The 18,079-nt window shown below is 34.9% G+C and overlaps 1 protein-coding gene across 8 annotated transcripts in view; it reads left to right on the forward strand.

Moving 5' to 3' along the window:
- Positions 1–7,213: 7,213 nt before the first annotated feature.
- sipa1 (signal-induced proliferation-associated 1) overlaps positions 7,214–18,079 on the forward strand; it is a 53,161-nt gene continuing 42,295 nt past the window's right edge. For 3 of the 8 annotated variants that reach the window (XM_084108249.1, XM_084108252.1, XM_084108253.1), the window contains exon 1: positions 7,888–8,050. The gene's annotated coding sequence lies outside the window, so the exon portion shown is untranslated. Of the gene's footprint in view, positions 7,438–7,885; positions 8,051–18,079 lie in introns of those variants that run through there. The other 5 variants (XM_084108250.1, XM_084108254.1, XM_084108255.1 and 2 more) reach the window with 4 other exon arrangements.

Genomic DNA, 18,079 nt, shown 5'->3' on the forward strand with positions numbered 1-18,079 from the left:
TCCAAGATAAGTGAACTTTCCCACGCCGAGTGCTATATTATTTAACTGAAAACAACGTTTGTTGGCATTTTGTGACATAGTCACAGTTTTTTCCAAGCTGATTTGATTGTGAGCCCAAAAACATCACAGGGGCATAAGAAACAGTCAAGCAGAGTCTGCTGCTACTCTGTTGAAGATGCGCACAATGCAGCATCATCTGCATAGAAGTTATCTGATGACAAAATCTGGTGTTTTAGTTCTTGCTCTGAAATGAGATAAACTGAAGAAGTTTACATCATCCCTGGTCAGAAGAGTGTCTCCTGAGTGATTATCCAATTTATCAAAGGAAGTCTTGAATACATAGGTTAAATAAATGCCAAAAGAGAGGACATAGCCTTGTTTCACACCTCGATTAATATTATTAGGAAATCTGTTGATAGGTCACCATTAAATTGAACTCAGTGTTGCATTTCATTATTAAATTATTTGATAAGTGGTAGAAGGGTGGGAGGGTAGCCAGCCTTTTGCAGGGCCATAAAAATAGCTTCTCTGTCAGCTGAGGCCAAAACTTTAGTCAGATCTACATAGGCAATATAAAGTGGCTGATTCTTTTCTCTTGATTTCTCTTGTAATTGTCTCACAGCAAATATCATGTTTGTTGTGAAGCAATTGGGCCGAAATCCACATTGGAACTCAGGATGTATGACCTCAGCTAGCTGCTGAAGGCAAGTCAATAAGACGCAGACCAGGACTTTCCTTGTAATGCTCATCAGTGAGATTCCTCTGTAATTATTGCACATGAATAATTACATTGCTTAAAGTACCAGATATCCTGTCAAAGCAGGGGTTGAGGCCCAGAGAATGGTGACTCCACCCACAGGCTGTAGAGGTATGGCCGAGCGGAAGCGGACTTGTTCATCTCAGAGGAGTCGACCCACTGTCCCCTTTTCACCCTAACTCCTCCAGCTACTTTGGAGCTAGATGCAGTGGTACAGACATGGTCGAGGCTTTCCTCCAATAGCTCTTCTCTGCTTTTTTATATATAAATATCATGTGTAAATAATTTATAGTTACAGTTTGACCATCATTCCTTATATATTGAATTTACTTGACCGCTAAACCAAGCTTGGTAAAATATAAGCAAACCAGGACATGGTGTTTATCCTCTTGTTCTTTTAAAATACTCACAAAACAATCTAAGTAAAATAATTGAAAGATTATCATAAAAAATAATAAACAAAAATAATCATAAAATTGTTGGCAATATTTTGCGCAACCTCTCTTTTCCTAGATTTTTTCTCTGACTCTTCTTGTATAATACATAAAAAGGTTGATGAACATATAACAAGGGACCTGAGACCTTCAGTCTGTACTCAGTGAACGTGTGTGTGTGTGTGTGTGTGTGTGTTTTCTTTTTCTTGAGGTGTGCTTTGGATCATTGTCCAAGTGTCAGATCCAACCATGTCCCATTTAAGCTCCCTGGCAAAGGCAGTCATGTGTTGATTTAATATCTGTTTATTGTATCCTAACAACTTGTCCATGGCCTATGGAAGAAAAACAGCCCTGTAACATCAAAGCCACACCAAACTTAACAGTGAGGATGAGATATACTTTTCTGCTGCATGAATATATCTTCCTCTTATAGTATGTAGTATGTACTATGTATTATGTATGTATGCATTTATTTATTTAATTTATGAAAATCACTAGTTTGATCTTAATAGAGTTTGGTCCCATTGAAAGTTATAGTAACATTTAGCTAACTAAAATCACTTAAGATTTAATGAACAGCAAAAAAAAAAAAAAAAATTATGGCAACCAAAAAAGTTCTTTCCCATAGTGATTCATCATGGCTATTGGAATTTGGCCTGTTTGTCACCTTATATGTATTCCCCAGTGAAACATAAGTCACGACTTACCACTAAAGGGTTTATGATCACTCAGGAACCTAAATATCGACTACATAAATGTGAATGTACTTCTGTTCGATTTTTATACATTTCAACAGGTGCAATTTTGGCACACGTTTTGGAGAATTATTGTAGTTCAGGTTAGATATTTGAGAATACTTTAAATGCAAGACTAAATAGATAAATGGCCTTTTTTTCTGGGGGGTTTTCTATTCACCATTTTCACCAAGTGTGCTAATACTAGTGGAGGGCACTGTACTCCTGCTTATGGTATACAGTTGTAATCGAAATTATTCAACCCCCATTGCAAATCTGGTTTATTGGCAAAATTTACAGACTTGCAGCTGTTTGCAATGAACAAATCAAACAAAAGTAATTGAAATAGCTCAACACAAAAATGTTTCAAGTGAATTCCCCAAATTCAACTGAAAATGCAATTTTTAATGACTTTAATTCTCAAAATTATTCAACCCCTTCATGGCAAGCATCTTTAGAACTTAGTGAACGCTCTTTTGCCTTTTATAACCTGCTGTAAACAATAGGTATGACCAGACACCAGCTTCTGGCAGCGCTTCTGAGGAATCTTAGCCCATTCCTCATGAGCAATGGCCTCCAGTTCAGTAATATTCTTGGGTTTGCGTGCTGCAACCGCCTTCTTCAAATCCCACCAGAGATTTTCTATGGGGTTCAAGTCGGGTGACTGTGATGGCCACTGTAGAATCTTCCAGGACTTCTTCTGCAACCAAGCCTTGGCGGAATTTGAGGTATTCTTGAGATCATTGTCCTTTTGGAAGATCCAATGACGCCCAAGTTTCAGCTTCCTCACTGACAGCAAGATGTTTTATCTTAGGATTTCCAGATATACTTCGATGAACAGAATCCAAAAACTTATGTGGCTTATTTATCCGATTTTGAGAACTTTTCTTGTGCTTTTGGGTCAGTAGTGTTGCAGTCTTAGAGTTCTGGCATGGAAACCATCTGCGTTTGGTACGCACCTTACTGTGGAAGCTGAAACCTCAGTGCCTACTGCCACCAAATCTTGCTGCAGGTCTTTTGCAGTCACTCAAGGGTTTTTCTGAGCCTGCCTTCCCAGAAATCTGGTTGCAGATTGCAGGTAGTGTGACCACTGTTCCTTTAATTTTGAACTTATGAACTATGCTTCCAATGGTGTCATCTCTAGGAACATTTAGTGCCTTCACTATATTTTTGTATCCTGTTCCTTATTTGTGAAGGGCGATGATATCTTCTCTTAACTTTTTGGGCCATTCTTTTGACTTTCTAGCCAGATTTCTAACATGCGGTCAACCGTGACACTGAACAAACCTAGCCAGTTCAGGTATTTCTTGTTCTAGGTCAAGCAAACCCGGTGCAACTAATGAAGTTCTTGATTTGTTGCATCAGGTGTGCTTGAGACAACACCTGTTTGGCAGATTCAGGGGGTCGAATAATTCTGTAGAAGACATTAAAAGTTGCATTTTCAGTTGAATTTAGGGAAACCACTTGAAACATTTGTGTTGAGCTATTGCAATTACTGTTGTTTGATTTGTTCATTGCAAACAGCTGAAAGTCTGTACATTTTGCCAATAAACCTGATTTGCAATAGGGGTTAAATAATTCTGATTACAACTATATGTATACTATCAAATTAATGAAGCTACAGTCTTTCTACCGCTATTTTTTAGTCCTCTAATTTTGTTCCAAATAATACCTGAATAATTTTGAACACCTTTTAAGAAATGATGAATAAGAAATATAGATCAATGAGCTTAATTATTTGGCTTTTCATTTCCTAGAAGAAACTTTGATCCATTGACCTGTGGTTTACCTGATGTGGAATGGCCCGGTCCTCCTTGATATTTAGGTTGGTGATTTGAAAGATCATAAAGTGTTAATTATCAAGACCTTTAGATACTGTGTCTGACTGTATATGGCAGCATAATTATCATCAAAATAAGATATGATGATATAGACTTCCACTATTGTTTATGGTATAAATTGTATAGTTTATTTCTGTGACATTTGATATAACAAACCTTACAAGGATCACTACAAGTGGAATTTGATTTTTCCTAGGCCTATTAATAATAATTAATTAATAATAATTAAGCGTAGCGTCAGTTCTGGCAGGTCACGTTAGTCAAGCTCGCATCAGCTGACCCTCAGCTGATCCACATCTACCTATAGGAATACGACGCCGATCACTGTATACATATATAAGCTCCTTCAGTATTATCAGCAGCTATCGCGTTTCTCAGGAGCTAATTACCCTCCTCCCTCCCCAGCTCCTTCTCTCGTCAGTCAGTATGGCATTCTGATTCCCCTTGAATCAGAATAAATTCTTGAATTATGTTGTACTTTAAAATCTTGAATTAATGATATTTGCAATACATTCATGTTGGTTCTGTTCTGTTTACCCTAAGGGGGGTTATTGCTGCTCTCCCTGCTCTTATCCATGCTAGGATCGATGCGCAGGGAGTTCTTGCCCAGAACAGAACCATACCACCAGAACCAATCCTAACTGTATGCAATTTGTTGTGAAGGTAAGAGAGGACCCAAAAGCGAATTAACAAAAATAGAGTCTTTAATGACAACACAGGGTGGCAACAATGTAGAACACAAATCTTCTTCTTGAGAGATAATGGCGAAACAAGCAACCCGCAGAGAGGGCGATAAAAATGAAACAAAAACTACTTCAGATAACTTCAATAAGAGTCTTAAGGCAGCAGTCGGGGAAGGCTGTGTTAGCGGCGACAGGCTGCAGGTCTCTCAGAGTTGACAAGGGTCGAGAAAAGACTGCGCTTACCAGATCTCTCACAGCATCAGACGAACTGGATAGAATACAAATATCAAGATGATTAGCAGAGAACAGATAGCGTTTGCCAGGCAGATGCCAACAGGACTGGACAGGACTAGGACAGGACTAGGACAGAGACAAACAGGACTGTAGTTTGCTTCTTGCGTGAGAAACTCAAGTGAGAATCTGACAAAGAAAGAAGCAGGAACAGAGAGAGAAATAGAGACCTAATCAGAGGGGAGAGGGAACAGGTGGGATGAGAGTCAACGAGGTAGTCAGAGAAGATGAGGAACAGCTGGAGGAAGAGAAAAGGGAAAGAGAAAGTAACCAATAAAGACCAGCAGAGGGAGACAGAGTAGAGAGAAAGAACAGGAACAAGACATAACATGACAAGACATGACACAATTGCCAGTCGTATTTGACGATAGTGGTCCTGAAAGAATTGTGAAAATTATACAGAAAGTTATATTTGGGATTGGTTTTAGTCATTAGAACAAAGCAGAATGACATGCAGGTCAGAAGAAAATGAAGGAAAATAAAGAACTGCTGTTATATAAATACAAAAAAATGACCAAATCTGCAGTTTAAAAGCGTTGTTTGGGGCACTAGCATCTTGCAACAATGCATTTGTAATCCTCAAAACTGCAGCAGTACCAACAATGTCCACTAGATGACCATATAATGACTCTAAAAATGTCTGGGTAAATTTAGGACTGAACCCAGGACACCAGACTCCACTTTTGGCTGCTCACCATATGCCATTTATACAGTTTGTTCTTCCTTTTTTAATATTTTGTTTATTACCTCTCTATTTTATTGTATATTATATCTGTGGCCTGGAGCCACACCCACAACAAAGTTAAACAGGACAAGAAAGAAGTCTCAGTAGAAAAATAACTTACAAATTCCCAAAACTGCAACTTGACAGGCTCCAGAACAGTGTTATTTTAATATTGCTCATGTGTTATTGAAGTATAGTGCTGCAGCGATGGTGTATTTTTGTAGGCAGATCTGAAATTTAGCATAATCCTGATTTCTTCAACAAAAAACAATCACAAGAGGTGATTACTGATGCATTTTATGTAATTGAACAAAATATGGAAATATCTTGAGCTTGTGTTAACCACAGACCTTATTTCGGATATTTAACCAAAAACCCATTCAAAAAACTCGACTGACTTCAGGGTGATGGAACCGGATATGCTAAAGTGTGAACTTGTTTCTGGCTTTTGGCCTACAAAAATAAGTCATCCCTGCAGCACTCTAATAATTAAAAGGGTTATAAAATGAAAAGGGGTTTTGCTTATTATCATGCCTATTACTAGGATATTGGCTGTTTATTAGTAATTATAAAGTACATATTAAAGCTTTATTCTGCATGACATATTCTACATCTGCCCAAAACCTAAACTTAACAACTACCTTACTAACTATTAATAAGCAGTAATAAGGAGTTTATTGAGGCAAAAGTCGCAGTTAATAGTTAGTGAATAGTAAGAATTGGACCCTAATCTAAAGTGTGACCATAATTTTATTTCAGCTTCATTTAGTTTCAGTTTTAGTTAAGGATAACAGCGCAGCTCCAGAAGAGCTCTGATTGTGGTTCGTTCATCTGTAAGGTTTCAATAAGAAAATGTATGAATTTTTTTTTTACATAATCTATTAAAATAACACATCTTTCTGATAGATGTTGAACCAACAACAAGAACTCATACTCTCCTTTCTTACAGTAATATTGTCATTTGAGAATCAAACAAAAAGGCTTTGTGTGTGTGTGTGACACATCGACCAACCCCCCAAATCCCTCCTCCCCTACTTCTGTGGTGTTCAGTTAGTTTCAGGGAGGGTCACCCCACATTCTGCTGCCAGATGGCCAAGCCATAGTAGAGTCCTCTTGCTGTAATACTGAATCTGGAGAGCCCTTTCCCAGACCTAGTCATTATAGCACATCACAAGTGAACGAATGCGTATGTATGTGCTGACATGAGTCAGAAGTGATTAGGGTTATGCACACATACAAGCACAAGCACAAAGAATTGCATATTCACTCTTACAAATAATGGTTCTTTACTGGTATCGATGGTTCCATGAAAACCTTTAACATCCACAGACCCTTTTCATTCCAAAAAAGCTTCTTTAGAGTGGAAAAAGATTTTACATTTTTATTTAAAAAAAAAAATATTCACTAAGAAAAAAAATGATCTTTTAAGAATTATTAACAGTTTTTTTCTGGGAAACTCAAAAATGGTTCTTCTATTGCATCATTGCAAAAACACCCTTTTGGAATCGTTACTTTCGGGAATCATTTCTACTCCATACTAATCTAGTCTGTTTAATCATCCATCCAATGGTCTAGAAAAAGGATTACTGTAGCTACAGTGAGGAGGCTGAAGAGCCAGAGGGCAAGAGAGATTCAAGCAAGCGGGTGAAGGAGAGAAAAGACAGGAGGGGGTGGAGAGCAATAGCGTATGCGGGGCGGAGGAAGGGGTCGGCTTTAGTTTGATGTGAATGGGTATTAAAGGCAGCATGCTAGAGAGGGTTAGAAAAAGACGGAGAGCAATCCAACCTGCCCCTGTAAGAACAGCACGATGGGGGCATAGTGAGCTTCTCAGGGCAAGCTGTCAAGGGTGGTTTTTGCATTTCTGCATTGATATTTTTGGGTGAAGGAAAAACAGCCTTCACCGAGGGAGAGAGATCACAAAAATGCTAGCATGAATTGAAGTGTTTATGTGGAACTGAAATGAAAACTAGGAGGTAAGAACCATTTTTGTCTGTACATTTAAAACCGCACATCTTGCTATACACCCTTAAAAATAAATGTTCCAAATGGGGTTTTCACAGCGATGCCATAGAAGAACCATTATGGAACCTTTAGAACCCTTTAGTGAACAGTTCCCAAAATATAATTTTAATTATCTAAAGAACCTTTTTCCACTATAAAGAACCGTTTGTGTAATTGAAAGTTCCATGAATGTAAAGGTTCTTTATGGAACCACAGATTTCCAGTAAAGAACCTTTATTTTTAAGTGTGTACATCCCGTTCTGCGTTTGCATGTGTGGTTTGTGTGAAAGATACAAGTAACAGAGAGACAGAGAAGAGGATGTGTCAACACAGTAAAGGGAAACACATTGTGAAGCAGAGGAAGTGATGTCTGAGGTTGAAACTGTGCTCTGCTAGCTTCACATGTCTACACGTCATTGCTGGCTTGCATTCGCATAGATGCACACTCACACACATGCGCGCAGACCGCTGTTCCGGCACAGACACCGAGCCACTGCAGATCTTTGCTGAGGATGTGCACTAGATGATTGACAGAGATTATGGAGACAAAGAATATGAGAGAATGAGAAAAATAGTTTAAAAAAGGTAAGGATTTTTTTTCCACATTTTATTTGTGATTCATAAAAAAGCAGGTCTGGGACGTTTGATTTGCACTTAAGTTATTTCAGCAAGCGCTGTTGCTGATGGTGTTCAAGGTGGCAAGGAAAATGCAAGATCCACTGTAGCGTCTCTATCAATCTCTTTCTCATTTGTTTGGTAGGCTGGGGGGAAGGGTTGATCTCTGGGCTCTAGGGATACGTTGATAATAGATGAGAATGAAGGGAGTGGAATACAGAGCGATGAAAGAATAGGAAGAACAGAAATCTTAAAAATGCACAACAAAGGGTACGGCTGCATGGCTTTTCATGGCAGCACTTGACCCTGTGCATTTGACGTAAAATGTGGATAATTGCACAATGGCATCTTTCACATTGTCACAGGCTGTGATGTGGTGATGCACTGAGTCCTTTCTCAGGTGCTACAAAAACACATGTGCTTGTTGGGTTCATTTGATTGTTTTTGCCCAGCGGTCAATCATTACTTATAAATAATCTACAGTATGTGAAGTTGAACCTGCTTCAAATGCATCATGACCCTTACCTTGTAAAAATGAAGTACACTTATATATATATATATATATATATATATATATATATATATATATATATATATATATATATATATATATATATATTTATAGAATTGCACGTTATAACAATTAAATTAAAAAGCTATTATAGTTTAAATTTATATTAAATGCAATTAGTTGAACTTAAAGGGGTGGTATAATGCCCCTTTTTACAATATGTAAAATAAGTCTCTGCTTTTCCCAGAGTGTGTATGTGAAGTTTGAGCTCAAAATACCCCACAGATCATTTTTGTTAAATATGTTAAAATTGTGATGGACAGACTCAAGAAGAAGTGACAACATGTAGAATCCAACAGGACATTTCTGAATGGTTAGTTGATGAATGTATGTTGCTGATATGGTGTTAACTATCTTCAATTAGCATATTCTGTCATAATAATCTATAAAATCGCTTGTGTTGGAACTGTTGTAAGATGCTTACAGAGTGACATGCAATTGCATTTGTGTTACATACTGTATTGCATGTGAAAAGACGGATGCGACAGCTTGATCAGACTCACAAATGTGCTCTACTACTACAACAACTCTTCCTCTTCTCAACATGGACTGCTTGTTCCCGGGGGCGGGGTTTATGTAAATGTTAGGGTTAGTGATGTCACTAACCCGGGAGGAATGTCATGTAGTCCTTACAAGCCGTTTGTTGTAGTCCTTAAAAAACGATTTCTTTAAAAGCAAATATCTTCCTTTGCTTTGAACTTTGAGCATTGTAACTTTGCAGATGTTGTTTATGCTCAAACAGCAACATTACACACTAACGTTAGAAAAGTGAAATCATAATCAACCACCCCTTTAAGTTGTGCTTTTTTGACCTACTTAAGTACTACTTAAGTACATCTTTAATTACCTCTATTGTCTTTGAAATATGGTTAAAGTGTACTGCTGAATTAATGTATTGGTAAACTAATGTAATTTCTATTGAAACTTGTATGTTATGTATTTAAATATATTCGTAATGATGAAGTTACAATTTATAACAATTAGAAAATATTAACTTTAAGTGTAATATCAATAACACACTGCAGTTGAAATTATTATCAAACGTGATTTAGTATGTTAGTCAACACATCAAAATAAGTGTACTTCTTTAAAGCACAAATAAGACAAAATATTATAAAAATAGATTTAAAATGTATTTTTAAAGTAAAACGTAATTAATTTGACATTTACAAAGTGCATTTTTAAAAGTGTACTTGAGTGTGTTTAGAAACATTCATTAAAGTGTACACCTAAGTGGCCTATTATTTCATTAATATAATATTATTAGCAAGTATACAGTATTTTAAATATATATTTTTATGATTTGAAGTACACTACAAGTGTATAAGCTATTCAATACAATTAAGCATGCTTCTTTTTCACAAAAGAATCATTTTGGTAATGAAAACCTATGAAGGTTTTATCCTTTATCTGGGCTGCATTATAAATGTCAGAATGTATCACTATAATTGAAACTGTTGGCTTAAGTTTTCTTATAATATTGCTCTACTGCCATTTTCACTTTTAGTGCTTACAGTTGCACCAGGGAAGCTGGTCATGTATTATGGCTATTCAACTATGTGATGTTGAGATACAGAGGCCTTAGTTTGTGAATGATGGAAGTGTACAACATACAGATATGTATCCATTTTCAGGCATTCGTATATAACGTATTAAATACATATTTAATAAACTTTTTTGTACATTTGGGTAGATGCTGAAACAAGGAATATGGGTGTACTGACAGCATATAAAATGTAAACAGTATTACTGATACAGAACAGTCAAATATTTATGAATTGTTTAAATCATTTATATAGTTACATTTTTGCAGTTTTAAAGATATTTTAGATCTCTTAACCTTATCCCCAAACCTAAACAAAACCACATGCAGTGAGTTTTTTGTTTGTTGTTGTTGTTTCAATACACCATTATGTAGATGTATCTATCTCTAAACCTAACCAATGTTCTAGAAAAAATAGTATAAAGATAAATGTAACAGACGGACAAGTGTAATCACAATAATTTATGGAATTATCCAAAAATGGCAAAAACGTTGTACCAAAGTATACATGTGTGGCATTTAAAAATATATACATAATGGTTAAACTATTACAGAAATTGTGTTCAATTCAAGATTTGATAGTGTTGTTTTGTTTAAAATGATGCAATCTTTGAAACGATCTAGCACCAGAAGTCACACAGAACAGAATGAAATGTTATAATTACAAGATAAATGAGTCAACTGTGATAAATAAATGTGACTGAAAACATAATCTCATTGATCATAAATACTGTAGAATCAACTGATTAATTCCATGAATTAAATATTCTTAGATTAAACATAAGATTTAAACGTTTAGATGTTGTCGATGTCAATATTTGACATTTAAGGGTCTATGCAATCATACATAAATGTATGTGCGGTAAAATATATACAAATATACCATGAGATCATGTTGCCATTGTATATGTACTTAGACAGATACAGACTTATCTATGGTCTGCACGTATATTTAAAAACATGAGACATACACTATCATGTCTGATGAAATATTTCTCAGGCAAATAATAATGCAAGAAAAACAAAACATCATTCAACATTAGTATGTATGTGTCTTAGCATTTCCTTGGTGCAAAGAGCCGGAAATCAATAAAAGTGCTGTGAGTGTCTGTGGGAAACTCAGAGCTTAATGCCACGCACACCAACTGCTGTGTGAAATAACACCATCAAAGAACAGCAAAGAAATGCAAGAAAATGTTGAAATTCTGAAAACAAAAATGTAATGATCAGTTTTGGCAAAGACAAACAAACTTCTTTGCTCAGACATGTGAAAGTGTGAGGTAATGAGAATGACTCCTTAAAGATTATTCACAACTAGAAAAAAGCCCAAAAGTGGATGAATACATTCTGTAATTTTATTCCATTACACTTCCGCTGCCCTGCTCTAACTTGCAAGTGAAGCTAAATATAGTGTAATGTTAAAATGGAACACTTAAATATTAAATGCTTTGACCTAAATGATGGGAAGCTATGTTGATGTAGATGCAGGTCCTAATGCTCTATATATTCCCTAAGAGCTATAGTAAGGAAGACAGATCACATTATCATTTAAGAAGCCACACAAATATCCCACAATGTCTGGGATGTATATTTAGGCCAATAGACATCTGTTTATTTCTGTCATCCTTTGGCTGTGCGACAGTATATGATCACGCTATCATTCATTCAAGTGCTATTAAACCCTTCAAGCATAAGATGCAAAAATCTGATGCTAAAATCTGAACTGGTGCAGCTCTCTGTGAACAAACACCTGAAACGCACGCACAGTGCTGCATTGAGTTCTCTTTCGCACTTGGACGGACAACTTCCTGTTGAAAAACACCTTCCACCTTAGTTGAAAAGTGATACATTGACGTAAAGACTTGTGAGAAAACATGATGTGTCAGATCCGAGTCATGTGAGTCAGGTCTTAGTGACAGGAGCCTTATAAACCTGCAGCTGTCTGACATTAATGTTGATTTAAGCACAAAAGACAAAAGAAAATCACTCATATAATTATCATATAATTTATGCAGTGAAGACCGTGCAGTGTTTGATTAGCCTATTCAATTTCTGCATATTTACCTACCTGAAAATCTTAAAGCACTGTTTGCAAGGTTACATGGGCCAAAAACAACAGTGTTTTTGTGCATTTTAGCAGGGCATGCACAAATCTGAACTGGCCCACATTTTTTAAAGCCTATTAAATGTTAAAATTGATAGCTTTTACCGTAATGTTGAATGGGTATAATTATATATTATTATATTAAATGGGGGGCTCCATTTAATAGAGACATCAGTATCAGTACTGGTATTAGTGATACTGGCCTTCATTCATATACTTTGTAAAAAGATGCCATTAAACAAATATTTTTTTATGTTTCTATATGTTTCTAAAATGTTTTGGATATTCAATGTGAAATTATTACAATATAAAATATATTAAAAATGTAAGTGTTTTTTTAATATATTTAATATTAGGTGCAAATTATCGCAATTAGCTAATTAATTTGCTTCTTTTTTTTCTTTTTTGCAAGAATAAATCATTTAAGAAAAAAAAAAAAAAAAAACAAGAACTATCCATTTTCATTTCATGGTGACATTAATTATAGAGAGTCTGACCATGCAGATAGGCAACAGACTAACACGCACATGGTAATTCAGTTGACTAGTGCTCATCTTTCACTGTCCGCATTTTGTTTTTAATAAATCACTCTGGTTGATGCAATGTGATTAAAATTCATGATTGAGAATATTCATTATATAAAACATTTTACATTTTGTCAGAGTCATAGCCTTATGGACAAAGCTCTGTCAAATATCGCAACAGCACTTTGTGTTTGAGTCCGGACTCATGGTCTCTTCCCGATCCCTCTTCCTATTGCTTCCTGTCTCTCTTCAACTGTTTTCTCAAAAGCAAAAATGCCCAAAAATGTAACTTAATAAAAAATATATATATTTTGTTTTTTACATCTAAGTAACTTTTAGCATCTTCTTAATCTCGGGTCTTGTTATTATTGGTCCTTTTCATTCACAGAAGCATTGAATGACCAATAATGTATTAAGCCCCACCACCATTAAGTTCTGTTTAATATGAAAAATATCCATTCTCATTAATACACGAATGCCTGATTGACTTAAATTAAAGACAAATTAAATCCTGTATTAATGTATCTTTTTCAAAACTCACTTAAAACTGTGTTGTATTATGAAGAGAGGCTGGTGAGATTTAAAACTCACATTCAGGAAATGTCTTTAAGATGTTTTTTACTCATAGTGTAAGATGTTTGTACTCAGTAGATGCTTTCCAGATGAAGAGCTCTTTGACCGACATATTGGAAACGTCTATTCCGTCAAATCTTTGAGAATGTGAGAAAGAGTTAATCAGGATGAATATTTGCTCTGTCCATTTTTTCGCATTTATTGTGTAAATTGTTTAATCACTGTACTATTTTTTTTTTAAATGTGCTTAAAACTAGAAGAATGAGCCCAGGGCTCAGCTTACCTCTAGCTCATTAATATTAATTAGGCCAAGCAAATGGGCGCTCTAGGAAGGTCATATCAAGCAATGTCTGCATGGTCTAAGGTCTAAGGCTGTCTGAAAAAATATTGTTTACCAATATTACCACATGCATTAACTCTCAAAATAAAATAATAAAATAAAGGATCAGATGAATATGTTATTTCTTTACTAATGTGTGATAACATATGCTCTTAAAAATAAAGTTTCTTAATTGAAGTTGAGGGTTCCATAAAGAACCGTTAACATCTATGAACCTTTCCATTCCATAAAAGGTTTTTTAGAATGGAAAAAGGTTCTTTAGATTATTAAAATTTTCTTCACACCATGAAAAAGTGTCTTTGCGGAACCTAAAACGATTCTTATGACATCGTTGTGAAAACCTCATTTTCTGATCTTTATTTCAAAGAGTGATATTCTAAGTTTATATTAGTTTTTTTTTTTTTTTTTAAAGAGTAAGATGAGAGGAGAATGTAAAGTAGGAAAAGATGCAGTCGCAGGTGCACAGACATTGGTATGGACAGAGTGGACAGTGTAACAGAAGTATAATGGATGCAGTGATGGAGGAAGGCTTCTCACTATATCCTTTCTTGTGTGAGTGTGTCTCTGCGTGTTTCATTAGAACAGTTGTTCTTCCTGCCTTGGGCAATAAGTCCCATTTCTGTAGACATCTTAAACATACACACATACATGAGGACATATACCACAGGCCACTACTGTTTTATATAAAGTTAATAGCTATAATTAGGCATAGCCATAATAAAGAAGTTTAGCATTTGTAAAAAAAATAAAAAAACATTATTTACTCAAAAGTTTAAATTCAAAGTTAAATTACATATGAATATGTACTGAAGTCCTACTCATTTCAAAAGTTCAAGTTCAATTCAAAAGTGTAGTGAAGTAAAGTGTATTATTTCAGTAATAAGTACTCTTTTTTTAAAGTATACAACTTCCTTCTTTTCAATGGCACATGTGCAAAAAATGGACAGAGGAAGTCACCTGAACTCAAGCATAGAAAACAACCAAACAATGTTAGCATAAGGAATAAAATACTCTCATTTGAATTACTCAACTTAATTCCATTGTGTTGTTTTGTCAAGCAAGTTCCTCTTCCTCTTTATACAAACACAAAACTCATAAAACACTTGCCATTTCAAATGCAGCCAACAGATTTAACAGCTTAACATTCTGCATCAATCAACTGCATAATTTTTCTTTTTAATAAATTTATCTTCTCAAATGAGAAGTGTGGTTATGTCTGATGGATCTCCTATCTTTGTATACTTTTCACATCATTTCAACCTTTTGAACCAAATTGTAAACTTCCTGCTTGAGGTTTTGTTCTCAAGTTTGCGTTGGGGGAGGAGCAAAAACCTTGACATAGCATATCCTGAATGTGGCCTGATGGTTTGCACATGAATAACTGAATAATGTTTTAGTCAACCTCTTTGTCCTTCCAAGATTATGGTTATTTACTTTACTCATTTTTGTCAGTCCTCTGCTATTGTTGTCGAGCAACCATATTTTTGACACTGAACACAAAATAGCATTTATTTTTTATTTAGTGTTCAGTGTCATATGCTAAAAATACAGTGTTGCCTCAAGCACTAGGGTGACCTTGCACAAGTACCAGGAGAACGTGGGACAGCAAATGTTTTACTTGGGTTGTTCTCTAAGCACAGAGAAATGAGATTCAGCTAATGAACCACACAATATCAGGGAACTTGTGAAAAAGAAGTGTACTTAATTACACTGAATGTGTACTTCAAATCTTAATTAAATAAAAGGCCACTTAAGTGTACTTAAAGAGTACACTTTCTTGACTATGTTTCTTAACACGCTTCAGTACTCTTTTAAAAGCTTATGGTAATAATGTAAAATTAAATGTTTCACTTTAAAGTAAATTTTAAATCATTATGTATGCTTTAAAGAAGTACACTTAGTTTATTGTGTTGACTAACATACTAAAGCACATGTAAAATACTTTTATACTGTATACTTATATATTTAAAATAATTGTAACTGTAGTGTTTTATTCAATAAATAGTTATTATATATAGTTAATATATTTTAAATGCACCAAATTATGCAAAATGTGCAATTAAAATATATGACATACAAGTTGCAAAAGAAATTGCGTTAAAGTATATTTTAGTTTACCATAAATGCATCTCGGTACATTGGACAGTTCACTTTAACCATATTTCGAAGACAACAGAAGTGATGAAATTACATACAAAGATGTACTTAAGTCCTATACTTAAGTGGGTCAAAAAAGCACAATAACATTCAATGAATTGCTTTTAAAAGGAATTTAAACTAAAATATATGCACTTAAGTGTCTGAAAACATTGCATTCAGTTTACACTTAAGTACATTCTTTTAAAGTGTATTATTTCCATAATAAGCGCTCATTTTAAAAGTATACCAAAGTGTACTTCTTCATTTCTCCTATATCAACTGAAATTTAAAAAAATAAATATATAATGTGACTTGTCAAAAAGTGTCCTAGTAGCTTAACTTGCCTCAGGTTAGGGTTGAGACATGTCAATGTGTAATCTGGGGTAAGTTGAATAAATTATTAAATTATATATGAATAAACCAAAACATAATTGCACAATAAATTATACAAATATTGATAATTAATTTGTTGTCATTATCCCTTTTTTAATACTTATTCTTGTTTTCAAAAAGACTGTGTTGGATTCCATAATTCAGCTATAAAAGGATTAGTACTCAGGATGTTGTAATGTTTTAAGTGGTGAAACTATTCTCTTTCAATATTTTGGTTAAGTAGTGATATCATCAATCAAAAGCATTGCCAATATAGATTTTATTTAACTCACCGCTGTAGAAATCAGTCTTTTTAAAAAAAATAAAGATCAATATAAGCTAAATAATTCACAGAACATCTTGAGTAAGATATCGACTTGCAGTGACAGACTGACTTGAAGTACTGTATGCTGGAGGAAGCAACACACAATAATAAAAACCATGCATATTTTGAAAAGGATAATTGTTAATTATTTGTCTTGTGGAAAATCTCTCTTTTTGTTTATTTTTTAAAATGGTAAACTTATGAAGAGATTCTATGTAGTCAGAGATCCTCTCATAAACTGAATCCAACCCCAAGTGATCACAGGAGATGCATTTGAGACACATGTGATAAATGTCTTGGTTAACAACCTGTGATTGTATCACACAAGAAGCATGTTAATACCAGGTGTAAACAGCGCCATTAGACAAATGTGTTTAGCTTATCCATACGAAAAACATAATAAAAGAGTATTATGGTGGAGATGAAAGCAATGATATATGCAGGGGAAAAAAAGTATTCAAAAAAAGCAGACCTATAACTGACAAAAATGAGCAAACAGTATTCAGCATTGTATGAGAGCTTATATATTAAAAAGTGCAAAAGATGTGAGCATGGAGGAAACAAAGTGGAGAGAAATTACACATAGACACGGACGTTTAGTTCACCTTGTTCTAGGCCATGCAGGATGGTATGACAGTTTCATCCTCTCAGCCTACATAAAGGTCAACTGGTATTTCACATCACTTCCTGTCAAACAGGAAGCAGACCCTATAATAAGGGTGACGGTCAAAATTAAACTGCCTCTCTGAAACAACCTCACTACATTCCATACTACATTCCATACTACATTTACTCTGCTTTCCATTGTTCAATCTACAATTTTGTGTGTGTGTGTATATATATATATATATATATATATATATACAGGGCTTGAAATTAACATATAATACTTCATATTTAACACTTAAAATAATTAATATATAATACAGTTTTCAGTTGTTTAAAAAGGCATCTGAAATAATACACTAAATGCAATGTAGTGTTCTCAAAAATACAGATTTTTCGATACTGAAATATTTGAAACGCTTCCGGTACTCATTACTACCAATACTCATTTTCCATAGAATAGATAACGCTTTCTCGCTTTCTCTGCCCTGTTTACACCTGGTATTCAGATGCGTTTTGGTCGATCGGATCATAAGTAGACGAGAGAGGCACATTTAACCCCGTCTCTTTTGTCCACTTTCAACCACTTCTGTCCTGAATTCTTCGAGGGGAGGGTCTATGAGCGGGTAAATATATGGGTTTTTATTAGATCTTTTGATCTAATGGACAAAATAAGCTTGCGCAATTTATGAACGTGCCCGGAGACAACGAAAAAACATACGGAGAGCAGCAGCTTTCGTTTCTTCCCTGATAGCCGCAAGACCATGCTGAACGAAATCAGGAATGGTGACAGAACATTGTGCTTGCTACGTTTTTTTGTCTTCAAACCAAACTTGGATCTTCAGCTGACAATCTCGTCTGGCTAGAGCGCTTCCCATAATGTTTACACATTAGGTCAGTAG

The sequence above is a fragment of the Abramis brama genome, assembly GCF_963993115.1.
Source record: "Abramis brama genome assembly, chromosome: 3".
Classification (NCBI taxonomy): Eukaryota; Metazoa; Chordata; class Actinopteri; order Cypriniformes; family Leuciscidae; genus Abramis; species Abramis brama.